The sequence below is a fragment of the Neophocaena asiaeorientalis genome, unplaced genomic scaffold, assembly GCF_003031525.2.
Source record: "Neophocaena asiaeorientalis asiaeorientalis breed wild unplaced genomic scaffold, Neophocaena_asiaeorientalis_V1.1 scaffold889, whole genome shotgun sequence".
NCBI classification, from domain to species: Eukaryota; Metazoa; Chordata; class Mammalia; order Artiodactyla; family Phocoenidae; genus Neophocaena; species Neophocaena asiaeorientalis.
Genome location: NW_020171798.1, coordinates 381,721 through 396,676, shown reverse-complemented (window position 1 = coordinate 396,676; position 14,956 = coordinate 381,721). Strand labels below are relative to the sequence as shown.

Below are 14,956 nucleotides of genomic sequence, written 5' to 3'. Positions count from 1 at the left end.
GCCATGGAGAGAAGGTGAGAAAAGACTGTGAGAACATTCCTGCCCTCCCCAGCAGATACGGCCAGCAAAGAACTCTTCTTTTTTTTTTTTTTAATAAATTTATTTATTTATTTTTGGTTGCAATAGGCCTTCATTGCTGCACGCGGGCTTTCTCTAGTTGCAGTGAGCAGAGGCTACTCTTCGTTGTGGTACATGGGCTTCTCCACGTGGGTGGTGGCTTCTCCTGTTGCGGAGCATGGGCTCTAGGCGCACGGGCTTCAGTAGTTGCGGCAGATGGGCTCAGCAGTTGTGGCTCGCGGGCTTAGTTGCTCCATGGCATGTGGGATCTTCCGAGACCAGGGCTCGAACCTGTGTCTTGGGTTCTTAACCACTGCGCCACCAGGGAAGTCTGAGAACTCTTCTTTAAAACTTCTAAAGCTCTGTAGGAACGTAAGGTGTGCGGTAGTGGTTTCGGTTTTCCTGTCTGAGTCCTGGCAACTTCAGAAGTACCCTGTGGAGTACCCTTGGGGAATGACCAGCTCACTAAATGTGACAGCCCCATGTCACTCTAGTGGCAGAACCAATACAAATGCCCAGTTACATCTGTGATGTGTATTACTCCACATTCCAAAATCCAAAGCTACCACTCCAAACTAATCCCAGAATAGCCTGGAGTCTAGCAAAATAAATGGTACAGTTAAGTGTCCATGGGAAGTTACTTTCTATGCGACTGTCAGCTTACCTTGTGTGGGCTTCCTTTAACTTAATTATTTGACTTATGAATGGTCAATGTTATTGACCATCCAGCTGCCCATAAACTCTTCCACTTAACAAAACAGTGACCTATTAGCCCACTAGTTCAATAAACAGGCATTGAAGGGGAACAGTATCGGTGGAGGCAACCGACACAGGCAGCCAGACACTGCTGGCTCCGTGAGCAATCTCCCAAAGAGGGCAAGGATCTCACTTTGAATCTATAAATGCTTTGTTTGATTTTGCATAAAGAAATTATTGCGTGACTGAACTCTTCGTTCCTCTAAAGAGCAGTGAATATTTGAATGCTTTAAGAACACTGCTGTACATGTTACCAAGTAGATAAACACATATGTCAAGAGAGCATATACATCGTATGGACTATTCAACATCCCGGCCTTTGGCCAAATATTATAAAAGAATTATTTCATTCATGTGGTGCTGGATTTGCTGCTCCTATACATTAAAGCACGGTAAGTTCAGAACACACTGGAAAGAAAGCCGTTTGTGGTGCCATAACATTCAGTCCACATTAAGGAAGCTACAGGTTCCTCAAAATGATAATCCCAGCCTGAGAACAAGGTCTGAAGGTCTGTGTATCTGTACTCCCTTTGAATATTTACTGGATCTCACATCCTACGAAAGGATTTAACTCTGGGCCGTCCTCATAATGAAATGCTCCCCTACTTTGGTCTGTTTCTGCATCCCCCATCCTTTCCACTATAATCCAACTGTAACTCAGGAGTTCCCATTTTAAATGCATACAACAAAGATCAGAGTCTAATAACTTGTCTCTTGCTGTCTGCTAACAGATTGTGAGTTCAGTCTTGCAATAGAAGAGCACATTAAAAATTCTCAGTCTCTGACGTTCCTCGCTGGAAGTGACGCTCGACACTGGCTTACAAACCCCGCGACAGCATGCAAACAAAAACCCGGTTCTGCCTCACTCAGCCTGTGGTCCTGCAAAAAGCCCGGGCAGACAGCACAGTGAGAGCATTCCGTGGCTCTGTACTCACCACCCAGGTAGGTGAGTCCCTGCTCTGTTCTTTCCTTTCCTCAGACCTCTCACGCAAGCCCGAGTCTGTGTGGGTACCTAGGTGGGCTGGACAGAGGCTGGGGGTAGGGCCAGCCCTTGGTGAACAGATCCTAGATGGCCAAGGCCAGGAGAGCTCCAATCATTTGGCCCCATGCTAGGGCAGAATTAACATGAAATGTTACAGCCGCCTGATAAAACGTGGTAACCTGGAAGCCAGGGAGATGATACACAGGAGAACTAAGAACTGAGATTTTTTTTTTTCATTTTGTTGAATATTTACAAAGTAATTTTATTACGTATAAGACATTGTTTGTGAATTGATCCAATATACTTGGGTCAATAATCTTCACTGTTTTGCCTGAATTATCATTTAAACACATAAATAATTTGCGCCTCAATTTGGTTTTCATGGTATGGCGTAGTTGTTATTTAGGAAAAAAACCAAGGAGGAAAAAAAGTGCAATGTGTGCTCCCTATAATATAAAACTTATGTAACAGGAAGAGGAGGAAAAGGGCATCATATATGCATGTGGGCGGTGACAGCATTTATGTAATTTCTGTGTTGTCATAAGAAATAAAGTTTCTTAAAATTGCTTAGAAAGTGGCATTTTTACATTTAGCTATGCAGCACTTCAATTTACTAAAACTTAAATGGAATATTGTTGAGTGGAAAAGATCAAAGAAAACAAAGCAAACCCATATCAGGAATTGATTTTATAACTTCTTTTAATAACTTCTTTTAGACCATCCAGAAGTATATGTAGGTCATACACATTCTACATATACAGAACTGTCAATGCTGTAAGATGGTCTTCAAATTTTAAATAAGGCTTGCAACAGACCCCTTTGGCTTCCCAGGGGGTCCATTCATTTTATGACACCTTGTCAGATATTTTAATTAATCATGGACTTTATAAGTAATGAATGCTGTGATTACATGTGTACTTCAGTCATGATTCATTGAGCTCTACACACAGATCTAGGAAGAAATAATCCTGCAAATGTTGAGTTCAAGAGATGTCATACACTTTAATCAATCAGGAGAGAGAAACTCATCAAAGATAACCAATAAAAGTCATTCAACCTAGAGACAGAAACTCATGGAGAGATACTAAAACCAGCAGGGGAAAGCTTGATGAGAAGCAGGGTATTTACATGTCTCACGGTATCTCCCTACAAATCTCTTAGACACTACAAAGGGCGCAATAGTACCTTTACAAGGAAGACACCTGGGAAATGCTATGCTTACCAAGTGAGCAAAGTCACCATCACCAAAATTAAAACAAACAGACCTGTGCCTCCTGATACGATGCACCAAGAAGGACACAGTACTTCCATGCTATTCCTGCCAAATGCAGAACCCGAATCTAGTTACGAGGAAATAGCAGACAAGTCAAATAGAAAGCCATTCTACAAAATAAATGGCCTCTACTTTTCAAAAATGTCAAGATCAAGAACATAAAGGCAGGCTGAGAAACTAGATTAAAGGAAAACAAGCTAGAACAAACAAAGGTAATCTGTGATCTTGGATCATCAGATTAAAAATGATCAGAAAACCCACAGACATAGAAAACAAACTTATGGTTACCAAAGGGGGAAGGGGGGAGAGATAAATTAGGAGTTTGGTGTTAACATATACACATTACTATACATAAAATAGATAACCAACAGGGACCTACTGTATAGCACAGGGAACTATACTCAGTATTTTGTAATAACCTATAAGGGAAAAGAATCTGAAAAAATAAATATATATGTATGTATAACTGAATCACTTTGCTGCATACCTGAAACTAACACAACACTGTAAGTCAATTATACTTCAATTTAAAAAAAATGATCAGAAAAGAAATGGCTAGAAAGGACATTATTGTCATCTATGAAAAAACTAAATACGGACTGTAGACTTAATAACAGCACTTTATTAATGGTAAATGTCTTGATTTTGATCATGATAGCATGATTTTATAACAGAATATTTATATTTTACGGAAATGCATGACAAAGTATTTAAAAGGGGATGATGCCTCCAACTTTCATATAATTCAGGAAAAAAATGTGTGTATGTGTGTACAAAGAAAGAGAGGTGGATAAAAGGTAAATAATTGGTGATTCTGCGTAAAGGGTATTCAGGAGTTTCCTGCACTATTCTTGAAAGTTTTCTGTAAGTTTTAAATGGTATTCAAAGAGTATCAAGGGAAAACAATCACAGCTGGAAAAAAATTCATCCATAAAATATTTGTGTCACAGTGTGTCAGCTGGGTAGAATTTTGAAATTTCTCTAGCCTGTTCTAACTCCTTTAGAGGACACTATGCATTATTTTGAAGCAAATTTGCACCATGTTATGGGCAGAGTCATGTGAGTGGCCACCGTTAGCCTTGTCAGCACCGGGTAACACTTGAAGGGTACTTCCCTTGGAGGCTCTGATGTGGACAGACCTGAGGGGACAAGATGAACTAAAAGCTTAGTGGGAGAGAAGGACCATGTTCCAGAAATGATAGGACATCCAATGTTTTGTTATTCAAATTATGTGTCCTATTTTACTACATTTGGAAAATTCCCTCAAAACAGTAATGCAACATATTTTTACAACATGAACCCCTGAGCTGCCATCACATCATAATTTGTAAAAATATAGCTTGAAGCAAGATGATTCTGCAGTAGGATTAAATTGTTTTCAGATGCAAAGAGGGAGATAATGTGCTTTTCCAAAGACAAGAAAGGAGCAAAGCTAGAATCCTCACCTTCAGTTTCATCCATTCACTTATCCAACGGGCACTGTACAATCGCCTACTGGGTACTAGGTAGACAAAGGATTTTTTTTTTTTTTTTTTCGGCACGCGGGCCTCTCACTGTTGTGGCCTCTCCCGTTGTGGAGCACAGGCTCCGGACGCGCAGGCTCAGCGGCCTTGGCTCACGGGCCCAGCCGCTCCGCGGCATGTGGGATCTTCCTGGACCGGGGCATGAACCCATGTCCCCTGCATCGGCAGGCGGACTCTCAACCACTGCGCCACCAGGGAAGCCCTAGACAAAGGCTCTTGAAACTCTATTTCCTATTACCTGGCACTGGCAATGCATTTACTGGGTCTCTAACAGGCATGTCAGAGTCACGCAACCAGACCTTAGTCCTGATTCCCACACTGCCCTCCCAACCCCCTCCTCGCCCTGTCCTTCCCATCTCAGAAAACAGTAATGTCGTTTTCCTAATTGCTCACACCCCAAACCTTAGAGACCATCCTGTGTCCTCTCTTGGTCTCACATCCAGTACCTCAGCCAAGAGCAAATTCCATCTGTTCTACCTTCAAAATAGATCCCAAATCTAACCACCTCATACCTCCTCCACTTCTACCTCTCAGAACTAAGCACCAGCAAATCTCACCTGGATAATCAAAATAGCATCTACCTGTTCTTCCAGCTTTTGCCCTGCCCATTACATTCTGCACTCACGCAGAGGATAGAATGACCTTGTTTGAAAAGGAAGGTCAGTGCCTTAGTCTGCTCGGGTCTGCCATAACAAAGTACAAGTGTCTGGGGGGCTTAAACACAGATATTTATTTCTTCACAGTTTTGGAGGCCAGAACTCCAAGATCAAGGTGTGGGCAGGGTTGGCTCCTCCTGAAGCTTCTCTCCTTGGCCTGTGGGTGGCTGTCTTCTTCCTGTGTCTTCACATCGTCTTCCCTCTGCGCATGTCTGTGTCCTAATCCCCTCCTGTTATAAGGGCACCGGTCCTATTAGATTAGGGTCCACCCATATGACCCAATTTTACCTAAATTTGGTCTTAAAGGCCCCATCTCCAAATACAGTCACATTCTGAGGTACTGGGGGTTTGGACTTCAACTTGTGAATTTCAGGGGGACACATTTCAGCCCATAAGAGCCAGAGCACACACTCCTCTTGAAGCCTTCAGTGGCTCCCCTTAACACTCAGCATAAAAGCCAAAGTTCCTAGAGAGACTTACAAGCCCTATAGGATCTGATCCCAAGACCGCTCTGATCTTACATCCCATTATTCTGCCACTTGTTCACTCCCCTCCCATCCCCCTGGCCTCCTTGCTGTTGCTACAACATGCCAAGCACATGCCATCTCAAGGTCTCTGCACAACTGCTCCTTCTGCCTGACTATCTCTTTCCCCAGACATCCACATGGTCTTTAGCTCATTTTCTTCAAGTCTCTGTACAAATGTCACCTTATCAAGGTGAAGCCTCCCCAACCACTCTGCATATAACAGCAAACAACCCCCAGTAAACTCTACCCCTTCCCTGATGTATGGTTTTCCATAGCCCTCACCACCGTCTGACATTATTTACATTTTTTATAGCCACATTATTTACATTTATCTTTCATCTCTTTCCCCCCACTCAATTGCAAGTTTCTTAAGGCACCATTTGTGTCCAGTTTGTTGACCATTGTATGTACCCCCAGCACTTAGAACACTGCATGGCTCAGAGTAGGCACTGGTGAATATTTGTTGGGATTAAATAAATTAACTTATTTGATTGGCTTGCACTAGGCTCCGGGAGAAATATAAAAATTACTAGCACATTCCTGCTTTCAAGTACAAAAGTTTGTAGTCTTGAGTGTTGGGAAATCACTTATTAGTTCCCATGTTTGATGGTTTGTTTTTTATGAGAAAAAAAAAGAGGGATAACCCAATTTGTTGCATTTGTGTATTACTTTTTAGATTACATCTAGCTTGTGATCAACTCAAAAATAAGTTAATCAATACCATGAAAAATAAAAGCTGGAAGAGCAAAGTTCTCCTTAGTTTTGCAAAGTGACTAAAGAGTATTTTCTAGCCAATTCATTTCCTTGAGACATCTAACAATTTGCATGACAGCATGTACTTCTTTATTATAAAGTTTGTGAGGCCTAGAGAAGACATTTTAAAAATAATTATGCTTGGTGAATGGTGTAATTGTCCCCTTCTAGAGAACTAAATCTGCCACAGAACATATCACTGTTCTAAGGGTATTTTTAGGTTTCCTTTTATAGACTATAAATATATACAACTCAAATGGCATCCACCTACTCTTGTTAATTCTGCCTGGATAATTCCTATTTACACCATTGGTTCCAAAGTTTAATCTCCCTAAAGAGATCTCCATGAGTCTAGAGAGAACTGTCTGAAAGACCCTAATAGGTTGTATCACTTCACTTAATGGTATTTAGTGACAGCAAAGGCTGAAAATCTGAAGTGGAAAGGAAAATCTTAATTCTACTCCTAATTTTCATGATTAAGCTCTGACATTTGATCAGCTCCTTTTACTCGGGACTCTTGCTGTCTTCCACCATCTATACTCAGCTGCTGGGAAGGCGCTGGGTGGTAATGAACTGAACTCCTGGGCTGACAGAGGCCATTCTCCCAGCCACGCACTCTACATGCAGCTAAAGAAATCCATGCATGGTTCTCCCAACATCTATTTCAAGTCCCCAAGCCGTTGCCCAGGATGTTTCCACTACATGGGAGTCTCTCACTTGCCTATCTGCCTAGCTAACTCCTGGTCATTTTTCCTGACCCAGATCAAGTTATCACCTCCGAAGTTCTCCTTTTGACTCCCTCAGACAGTGAGTTCCTCCCTTCCTGGGGCTCCTATGGCACTCAGCTCACACCTGAATACCAGCATTAATCATCCTATTAGTCAGATTAGGCTAGGTTATGTTACGGTAACAATCAACTCCCCAAATCTTAATTATTTGTAAACAAAGGCTTATTGCTCTTTCAAGCAAAATCTGCTCAGGTAATGGTGACCCTCCAGGACACATGTCTTCCATGCAGACTCAGAGATCCCAGCTAACAGTGATTCTTATACCTGTACCAACAAGAGCATGGGGTCTATTCATTCAGAATAACTGAAGAGGAAAACACTTGTCCAGAAGTGAAGTTCCATCCACAGCGCATTGGCCAGAAATGGTCACTATGGTCCTGCCTAACTGCAAATATGCACTCAGGAGAAAAGCTTAAGGTATGGATGAACATAACAAGTGAATTTTGATGCAGTCTATCTAGTCAAGGTAAATATCTCCAACAATAGAGTGTGAGCATCTTAACTGGAGGTAGGAATCATTATTATCCATCTCACTCCTGTAGCCCCAGTTCTGAAAACAGTGCGTGTACCCTAAAAAGTACCCAATAAATACTGAATGAATGAATGAATGAATCATTTAGACTCATTGAGATCAACTGCCTGGAACTGAAAAAGAGCTCAGCCTCTCTAAAAGGACATGGTCACCCAATATCAGAAAGAAAGCAAGTTTGGTTGGGAAAATGAAGGAGAGAAAATGGCTGTTTAGGAAGCATTGGTACTGGCTATAGCACTTCATAAATATCTGTTGATCGAGCAAATGGATGGATGGATGCATGCATGCATGCATGCATGGATGGATGGATGGATGGATGGATAGGTGGATGGATGGATGGATAGGTGGATGGATGGATGGATAGGTGGATGAATGGATGGATGGATGGATGGATGGATGGGTGTAAGAGTGGATGAATAGTTGGGCAGAATACTTTCCCATCCCTGTTGCCAATAATCCTACTCTTGTTCAAATCATCCTCATCATCACCAAAGTTATTCTAAACTTATCAATATTCTTGCCACTATAATGAACATTATTGTCTACAGTCTTGTTTTTCCCCTCTCAACATGTTCTCTACACTGATGTTAGAGTCATCCTTCTAAAACTCTGATTAAATCCTGACATCACCTTATTTCCTTTAAAAAATATCAAATATTCCATCATTTAAAAAAGAGAAAAACAGCCACAGTCCTTCATGTGATATTCAAGATCCTTTGCAATGTGATTGGAACTTATGCCTCCACCATCCTCCACCTGCCTCTACCTACCCTTGTTCCCCCACACAGACCCAATTAGCCGTGCCCACAAAGCTTAGACTATTTGCTATATCCTGAAAAGGATGTGCATCTTCTCGTCTCTGATCCTCTGCTCATGTTTTCCTTTTCCTCCCTATCACAAGATGTCTTAAGTCAACTGGTGTTTCCTCTGGGAAGCCTCCCCAGATGACCTTCAGACAGAATGCATCACTCCCTTGCGCTTTCTCCCACGATATCTAATCGATTCTTCTTTAAAATACTGCACTTAGGATAATATGCTCTGTGTCTGGATTTAAAACAGTAGAGATGGAAAAAGGGCGCTCTAGTTGTATATGTGTATCTATTAGACTGTGTTTTCTTGAAAGCAAGGGTCACACTTGACTGTCCTGATTAGGACAGTTCACTGCACGTCGTAAGCACCCAATCACTCATTGTTTCATTAAACAAAAGCTACTGAGTGTCTAACCTGGCCTGGCAATGAACAAGACGACTAACGTTTGCAGAAATGAATTAAAAGCCAAGTAGAGTTCTCTTCCCCCTGAGCCCTTTGTCATTTTCACATAGTACACAATCTCATGTGATGCCTACACCATTAATAAAGCCAATTTCATAATTAAATGAAACTTCATTATCTTGTCCAGATGCATATAGCACTTTTGATGTATATTCTTCAAAAGAGAAAACCAGAGACCCTCACTGTGAGCTACTTCCCTGATAATATCTCATATTCACTTCTCAGCAGATTAGATTGCCACTCTCTGAGTTTTATGGAAGTTTTTATTGGTCAACCTGACCTTTTGGATATGGACTTACATTGGTTACAAGATGCAGAAGCTGGGCTCCGCGTTGTCGGTGCGCATTTATTGCTACATGCATCCCCACTGCTCATGACGAAATGTTCGCGGTGTTTTTAAGACGATCCTTAATCTTTTCAACGGCACATAAATTGTCCCTGTGCACATCGCCTTTCATTTTATTTCTTTTTAAGGCGTCGATAGAGCAAAATGTGAATGCTTTCAAACAGCTTCTGTTTTCTTCACAGTGGAGACTTTGGGTGTGGAAATGCGCCCTGCATTTCCTCCCTATGGATTTAATAGCCGAGAACCAGCTCTGCAGGCTAAGCCATCCTTCTCCCTTCAGACCGGGCCCCAGAAGTCCCATTAAAGTTAATGGGGACAATTATGTCCACAAACCAAAGGGAAAATAAACCCCTTCATTTGTAAATTAGCCCAATTCCAGGAGATTTTCTATGTCAAACCAAGAAAGGATAACATGAAAACAGGTCAATCATGACTCCCTCTATTTAACTGTCTGAAATAAACGTTCATCTGGGCAGCCTCCCATTCGCTCCAAGGAAAAAAAAGAGAGACAGCAAACTCTCAACAGCTCCTTGGAACATTAGTCTGTGAATTCCTCCACTATTTCCTTCCCAAGCCTTTCTGGTAAATGATAAATGGCAAGTCTGTTGATCACTTTCAGAGATCCCGTACAGCTTTATGCATCAACTCCCACCTTCCAGAAGCCATTTACTATGGAGACAGATGAGTTTGTCTTCAGCTGTGCTCATTGTTTTCTTCAGAAAGAATGGAAGTAGACATCTCTTTTTCTTTTCATATCACAGAAAACTGAAAATATGTTTTTCTACTTTCTAAAAACATCTAAATTCAGTGCTAACAGAGCTGACTGCCTATGATAGGGCTGAGATATCCAGGAACACCTGCCCAGAATAGTACCTGTAATTAATAGCTACCTTTGGAGTAAAGAAGACATACAGATTGCCAACAAACACATCAAAGGATGCTCAACATCACTAATCATTAGAAAAATGCAAATCAAAACTACAATGAGGTTTCACCTCACACCGGTCAGAATGGCCATCATCCAAAAATCTACAAACAATAAATGCTGCAGAGAGTGTGGAGAAAAGGGAACCCTCCTGCACTGTTGGTGGGAATGTAAATTGGTGCAGCCTCTATGGAAAACAGTATGGAGGTTCCTTAAAAAACTAAAAATAGAGTTACCATGTGATCCAGCAATCCCACTCCTGGGCATATATCCAGAGAAAACCATAATTCGAAAAGATACTTGTACCCCAATGTTCATAGCAGCACTATTTACAATAGCCAAGAAATGAAAGCAACCTAAATGTCCATCAACAGATAAATGGGGAAAGAAGATGTGGCACATATATACAATGGACTATTACTCAGCCATAAAATGAAACGAAATTGAGTTATTTGCAGTGAGGTGGATGGACCTAGAGTCTGTCATACAGAGTGAAGTAAGTCAGAAAGAGAAAAAAAAAATACCATATGCTAACACATATACATGGAATCTAAAAAAAAAAAAAGGTTCTAAAGAACCTAGGGGCAGGACAGGAATAAAGATGCAGACGTAGAGAATGGACTTGAGGACACGGGGAGGGGGAAGTGTAAGTTGGAACAAAGTGAGAGAGTGGCATGGACATATATACACTATCAAATGTAAATAGATAGCTAGTGGGAAGCAGCCGCATAGCACAGGGAGATCAGCTCAGTGCTTTGTGACCACCTAGAGGGGTGGGATAGGGAGGGTGGGAGGACATATGGGGATATATGTATATGTAGAGCTGATTCACTTTGTTATACAGCAGAAACTAACACACCATTGTAAAGCAATTACACTCCAATAAAGATGTTAAAAAAATAAAAACCACCTAAGAATAAAAAAAAAAGGAACATGATAAATCCAATGTACTTCTCTGTTAATAAATTAACAAGAATATTTAAAAAAATAGTTACATTTGGAGTGTCTTCCTTTCTGGAGAAATGCACTCAGTAAGAATCCAGTCATCATTTAATATGGGGACTGCAGGTACACTTCTGATGTAACAGTCAAGATTCACCTGCCCATTTTGTCATTACAGTAAAACTAATATATTTCAAAAAATAAAATGACGTGTGGAGATTTATTTCCACATACAGCCAGGTGCTGTCCATGCAGTGTTCCCCTGGGACGTTCCATCTACCTCTTCCTACCATCAGCCTGGTCCCTCTCCTTCTTCACCACAGTGACTCAGGGCAGAACCCACAACAAGATCACATGCTTTATCCCATCTGGGCACTTTGCCTTCACTAGGATGTACTGCCCCTCGTTGATAACGGTGCTACGGCTACGGCTGCTTGGTCCTGACAGCCAGAGTTCCCAATAGGTTATGTGAGAAACAGTTGCATCCTGATGTTGACACAGTCGTTCTGTGTTCAAAGGCAAACCTGTTCTACTTCCCAAAAAAGTGTGTTCAAGGTTCAAACCCAATATTAAACCTACAAAGGATAATACAAGTTCGTATATGTAATACATTCCATAAAGATACACCATTAGAACAAAATTAAGGAGAAAAAGACTTTCAGAATAGAGTAAGACTGATCCTAGCACCATCTATAATACTGAGAGATGGTTTTGACTCATCACTGAGACTCCAGTGCCTGTGCAAACTCATTATAGAGTGGTCATTAAATATTTATTAAAATTAATGAACAGCAAATAAATTATGGAACATTGCTGGTTTAAAACTTTAATTCGTTTTAGATAAGAAATTTAATGCTTCAATGATGTTGGCAGTCAGACAGCAGTTACCTTTGCAGGGATGAAGTATATACTGGAAAGGGATATCTCGTGGGATGTTGGGGGTATTGATCTCGGTGGTGGTTACATGGAGATATGTGTGTATGTAAAATATATACATAAATATGTACATATATGTAAAATATGTGTAATATGTACATATACATAAAAATATTTATATATATTACAAATTTATCCAGATGAACACTTAAGATCAGTGTTACACTTTACTGTATCTATGATAGCCTCAATTTTTTAAAAAGGATAGATGACTGCAGAATGAAGTTTCTGATCTATAGAAAATCTGTTTTGTTCTCCACTCAGAAGGCCCTTTCTCTACCTTTGTTTTTGGGGGATTCTTTATTCCTGAGCCTGTTTGTCTGTGATTTGATTCATATTTACATATTCCTCCTATTTCACACTAGCTCCTGCTTAAATAATTTATAATTCCTAGATAACTGCTTGACTTTGTTTTATGTTTCTGGGAAAAAAAAAAAACAGAACTTGAAGGTTCAAAATAAAAACCTAAAAGAACTTAAGTCCATAAATTTTCAAACCCATTTAGATAAACTACAATAAGATTTTTTAAATATAATATAAAGTTGCTCATTAGCCAAGTGTTTTTTGGACTCTTAAGACGTCTAATGAAGGAAGCACCAAAAATAATGTGGAAGCAATCTCTCCAGTTTGCAATATTGTTGGGTCCTCTTGCCACGCAACTTTCTACTCTACCTAAAGAGCATCTAACCACCTCACACCAGAGTCACCAAGGGAGTGTGTTCTTAGGGAAAGAGACCCCGTTAGCCATGTGACCTTTGAACTGGTCACTCAGCCCCTTCGTTAGGCTTCAACTTCCTCTCTAAAATCAAGACACTATGATTAGGTCCAAGGTCACTGTCAATTCCATCTTTCTATATTTCAATGAAATATAAGTTTTATTTTATGAGCAGCACTTCTGAAGTCTCCAACTTGATTTAAGAGAATAACTACAGAAATAGATTTTTTTCTTTAACTTTTCATCTACATAAAAATGGTTTTGCTTTCATTTCCCAATTCAACGATGGAAGTGACTATTGTCTCATATGATGAACATTCAACAAATATTAGAAGCAAAGAACTTTGTTTTTTACATTGTGCCATATTGAGGATACCTCTTTTTTTTTTTTTTTTTTTTTTTTTTGCGGTACACGGGCCTCTCACTGCTGTGGCCTCTCCCGTTGCGGAGCACAGGCTCCAGACGCGCAGGCTCAGCAGCCATGGCTCATGGGCCCAGCCACTCCGCAGCATGTGGGATCCTCCCGGACCGGGGCACGAACCCGTGTCCCCTGCATCGGCAGGCGGACTCTCAACCACTGCGCCACCAGGGAAGCCCGAGTATACCTCATTTGCTCTCAATAAATATTAATTAATGGCTTTGATGCTAATAAAACTAGTATCGCCAATACCCCAGAGTTAAGGCACCACCACAAAGTAAAGTTGGCTCATCTTCATTTTACAAGTCTGCACCATCCCCAAAATTTTCTTAGAGTTTATGATAGATAAGACAACCCTTGACATTATAAGTTAAGCATTAATATTTTGACCAAGCTGGGTGAAAACTAGGAAAAACTAGACTGCATCTCAGCCTTGAACTTGCTCTATGATCATAAAGGTCCAGAAATGAATGCAGCATATTGGGGTAGGCTTCTCTGCACTAATCTGCTAGCAGGATTAGTGTAGCTCCTTTAGAGGAAAAATGAACTCAAGATATCATCTTAACCTAAAGCTGGAATTTCCTGATATTGATTGTCACCATGAACTACATGGACTTGTGTTGCTGTACCGAAGATATCCATTATTTATTCCCCATCAACAGTCCCTTCTTAAAGAATCTGCCTCACCCACAGCTCAGAAGGGACAACTATCCACTACAAATGCAGGGATTGGGGGAGGCAGAACCTGCTCTCAACTGGGCTGTCACTCCTCCCAGGCAGGAATTTGGAACTGAGAAACAGACTCTGAATCAGGCAGATGGTGTTGGAGCTGAAGGTTCATGTATAGTTAGATCCACATGGCAGGCAAAAGCCAGATACTGGGCAAATTTATCATCTTTGGCCATTTGAACTGCTATAACAGAATATCGTAGACTGGGTGGTTTATAAACTGGGTCACTTCTCACAGTTCTGAAGGCTGGGAAATCCAAGATCAAGGTGCTGGCAGATTTGGTGTCTGGGAGGGCCCACCTCCTGGTTCACAGATGGCCATCTTCTTGCTGTGTCCTCACATGGCAGAAGGGACAAGGAAACTTTCTCCAGCCACTTTTATAAGGGCACTAATCCTATTCATGAGGGCTCCACCCTCATGACCTAATCACCTCTCAAAAGCCTCACCTCCTAATCCCATCACACTGGGGGTTAGGTTTTCAACATATGAATTTTGTGGGAACACATCTGATCTACTGCAGTGATGGAGAGCAGAAACTAGGAGGTGAGTAAGAAAGCAGGTTAGCCAAGTAGGGAATATAGGAAAATGCAGAGGGAAGAAGATATGGGTGGATCCAGGAAGAGTGGTACAGAAACAACTGACACCTTGCAGCTTCCTAGTTCCTGTGATACACAGCTTCTGGCCATTGGGTTTTAAAAGAATACCTGTGGTCATAGCCAATCCCACCCTTAGATCTGTCATTGTAAAAGTGATGAATAGAAGAATTTGCAGCCTCATGGTTACACACACACACACACACACACACACACACACACACAATACAAA

At 41.1% G+C, this 14,956-nt stretch overlaps 1 long non-coding RNA gene across 1 annotated transcript in view; it reads right to left on the bottom strand.

Annotated features, from left to right (window-relative positions):
- Positions 1-284: 284 nt before the first annotated feature.
- LOC112395115 (uncharacterized) overlaps positions 285-14,956 on the bottom strand; it is a 64,765-nt gene continuing 50,093 nt past the window's right edge. Inside the window, exon 4 of the long non-coding RNA XR_003002304.1 lies at positions 285-419. This is a non-coding gene — a long non-coding RNA (uncharacterized LOC112395115). The remainder of the gene's footprint in view (positions 420-14,956) is intronic.